The sequence below is a fragment of the Cynara cardunculus genome, assembly GCF_001531365.2.
Source record: "Cynara cardunculus var. scolymus isolate 2C chromosome LG 6, CcrdV1, whole genome shotgun sequence".
NCBI lineage: Eukaryota > Viridiplantae > Streptophyta > Magnoliopsida > Asterales > Asteraceae > Cynara > Cynara cardunculus.
This window is the reverse complement of record NC_037533.1, coordinates 44,423-48,784: the sequence shown is the minus strand read 5'-3', so window position 1 is coordinate 48,784 and position 4,362 is coordinate 44,423.

Sequence of the window (4,362 nt, the reverse complement as noted above, 5' to 3'; positions counted from 1 at the left end):
CATAAAAAGTAAAAAAAAAAAAATTTACCTATTGCGATGACTTGTTGCGGCTATAATTAAAAGCTAAAAGTTATATTTTTTAGCTACTACAGTGACAAGTCGTCACTATACGTCAAAAATAAAAAATTATACACCTATAGCGACGACTGATCGTTACTGTAGGTGAAAAAACAATTTTTAATTTTAATTTTTCAATCCCACCAAGTCAGAAAATGCATATTCCATAAGAGCTTCAAAGTTAATGGTAGAAAATGGTATCACAAATATAAACACTAAAAGAAAGCATTAATGCTTCCTGATTATATTCTATGCATCACACACTCAATCACATAACTAATGTTTTAGAAATAATATATATTCACACTTATAAATAATTAAAATAAAAACCCCAAAAAAATAACATTTTGGATATATACAACTGCTATAAAAATTAAAAAAAAAAACATTGATTATTCAATCAATTAAGATAATTATCGTTAAATCTTATAAGAATAATGGGTAATTATATGAGCAATTATAAAGAAAACGTTTTTATCCAAAAAAGTATTGAAAGTTTATATCATAGAAGTTATATTGTTAATTTAATAGTTTTTTTTATAAAATATATATATTTTTTTAATCCACTTTAATTTAAGAAATTTGATTTGTGATTGGATAAATAAAATAATTTTAGAAAAGAAATTAGAAAGAATGTGAATTATTTTTCATTTTAGAGGGAATTACACTTTTGGTCCCTGCACTTTGTCTAAAGACTAATTTGTCCGTCACAACGGTTGTTAACTAACGATGTTAACTCTAAGAACCATGAGTGTTATGAAATTGAAAAGTTAAGAACCATGAAAATAGATAGTTTATTTTAAGGACCAAATCCAAATTTCGAGAAACAACATGGACCAACAGTGTAATTCGCTCTAATATATTTTATTAAAGTTCGAGACAATTTTGCAATATTCTTAAAAATCAGTTTTGTTGTAACAACTCTTATTTGCTTCTCGATATTTGATTATTTTAAACTTATAAATAAAATAAAATAGCGGATTTGTCTGACACAATAAAATTGATTATAGTTACATCAAGTTGCACTAATCATTGTATGTAGAGCTTTACATTTTATGGTTGGAAACAGTTTACATGTTTCTACAAAACAAAAGATCTAAAAATGAAGTCGGATTGGCCAGGATCTGAGCAGATATTTAACCATTTCAGCGTAAGTGTGCCATTTTTTATTATTGGAAATAAAAATCAAATAGTCTCAAGAAAAGGGGACTCGAGAATTTAAGATGATGAACAAGTAAACAATTGTGAATGCCAAATTGTTAACAATATCAGGAATTGAAAGAACGTTAGAGACTAGAGATTATGAAATTGAAACGATCGGAAGCGTATTATTGAAAGATTAACCGTTTGGGCCTAGGTCCCCGAAATATCAGTCCCCAAGCTTGTAACCTAGATTTTATCATTGGGTAGAGATGGGGCTTTAATCGAGCATGGCCAATCCCAAATCCTTCCCTTCAAAATCAAGCAAGTTGGCCATGATCGTAGTCTTGAACCAAAATTTTGTGACTGGTCTTATGCTTAATAATCAGCCCTAGTCTCATCGGAGCATTCCCAAATCCAGAATTGGGCCCGATCCTGTTTTAATTCTCTTTTTTAATTTTTTTTACACCAACATATTATACATGTTTTTATAATCATAGTTTTTGAAATTTAGCATTGAAATACATTTACTTGAAAATCCTATAAAAACTTGTATTATACCTTATAAAAACTTAAGAAAAATTAAAAAAAAAAAAAAAAAACCGATAAAGATTTAATCATGGCCAAGGCTTAGTTTAACCATCTCTATCATCTGGCAAGGTGCAAAAATAAAGATTTAATCATAACTCTGAATTTGACTTTATAATCAATCTCTAGCTCAGGTTTAATCAGTCTGGATCTCGATCTATAATTGAGCTTGGGGATAAAATGGGCTTAAAGCGTCATAGTTGTCACTTGTCATTGAAATTTCAAGAAGAATTAAGAATTTTCGGTCCTAATTGGGCTTTTAACTTGTTTCACTGAAGTCATCTTCCATCTATTTTCATTTATCGTATATATCTATAAATATACAACTATATGATCATTAAGTGTCTTTTTCGTAATCACGGTTTGAATCCCTGTGTTTTAATTAAATGTTTTGTTTAGATTAATCAGCTACTTTTTATCAATATTATATTATAAAATATTGGTAAAAACTCTTACAAACAACTTATTAAGTATTTTTTTATTAATGCATAATCTTTTAAAACTCAAGTTTACAAATTTATTATTGCATTTTGTATAATTTTCTTCAAGTTCCATATGTTAACTACATAAAAATAACTGATAAACATGTTCAAATACATGACAAGGTTTGAACCCTACTGCTATAACATAATTAATACTCCGTAAATTTTTAGATTTTCTTTCTGAATACGTAATTAAATTTATTTTTAATTCTCAAATTTACAATAAAACTTTACATCTTGTGATCTTTTACAAATACACAACTAGTATTAACAAATATGATTTTTAAGGGCATCACCTATGAAGACACGGTTTTTTTTTTTACCTCAACCCCAATTTGTACACTATTTTTCTCAAATGAACACATTATATTTTCCGGCAATTTAATATTGTGAATGATAAAACATCAAATTTAGTCATTACAACAAAATTGAGTTTTTAGGATGTCTAAAATATATAAGTGTTTTGTAGGACTTAAAGTTATAGAATCAAACTATAAAATGTCATATCTAAAAGTGTTACAATAAGTTTATAAGACGTTTTTAAATGTTGTAATAAGTTTTTTACAATATTTTCAAATACAATATTGTAATCGTTATTTTATAGGAACTCATTTTTTTATAGGACATTTGTGTTTATATGCCACTTTTTCAAATAATGTCTTATAAAATATCTAATTAGACCTTTTGTTTGAAAAAGAGTGAATTACACTGGTCCATGTGGTATGCTCAGATTTTGGATTTGATTCCTAAAACAAACTATCTACATTGATGGTCCCTAACTTTTTCATTTCCTAACAATCAATGTCCCTAGAGTTAACTCCATCAGTTAGCAACCGTTATAAGAGGCTAATAAGTCTTTAGGTAAACTTTTGGGGACCAGTCCTTTTAAACGGTTGCTGATTGATGAGGTTAACTTCACGGACCCTGAGTGTTATAAAACGAAAAAATGATGAATCATTAATGTAAATAGTTTGTTTTATGGATCAAATCCCAAATTTGAGCATATCACAAGGACCACCAATGTAATTTACTCTTTGAAAAATATCTTAAAAACTTGTTATTATATTTAAAAGTGTCTTATAAACCTATTATAACATTTTTCGATAAAACATTTTATTATTTATTTTTATAATTTTAAGTTATGTAAAACACTCTGTTAAGACACTTCACATTCGAATTTATACTTCAAATTGGTTCTTAATGATTTGGGGTCCACCAATTAGAAAAAGCAATCTGCAAACTCCTTTCCAGAACTTTTGACCACTTGAAGCTCAATTCTCATGACCTCTTTTCAATTTGAAAGGCCATTTTTAATAGTGTGACAACACATCTTTCATTCAACAAAAAAATCTATAAAGGTGTTGCTTTAATTGTGTTACAAAATAAATAATAATAAAAAAATATCTTTTTATCGATATATATTTACTCGTCGTCTTATTTTGAACTGAATCAGATGTGTATATATTTAAATAGACCGATGTTTACCCATTGAAACATAAATGCATGCATTTCTGGTTATGGTACCAATGGATGACGTATGTGTCTATTCTTTTCAGAAGATTTTAAACAAGAAACGATTAGATGGTTTCTCCTTCCCTACCATTTCAAAAGCAGAGTAGTCTTATCGTACGTAAAAAAATCCATAAACACGTGTTACCGTAACTTTTCATTCTAACACGAACCATTTTGACATGATGAAAGGTTAGGGTTGACCAATTTTAAAAGTAATGCCAGTAGATAACATTATCTGATCCACCACCCTTCATCTATCTCTTTATCTTCATCCTATTTGTTTGTGCATTTGGATGATACTTTTGACCCATCAATGGTCTTGTAGTGTCATCTTAGCATAGATTTAATATCTTTCAAACTATTATAAGCATTGTTTGATCAAAATAAGCTAATTTATTTTTTGCGTACATGTTTGGATGTGTATAAGTTAGCTTATGAAATGCTTGATCACTTTTTTCAATTATAATTTTCATTAATATTAATTATTATTTAATACTATCAATTATAAATAAATTTAAACATTATTAAATTAATAAATATTAATTTTATACTATACATTAATATTATTTTCAAATTATTTACG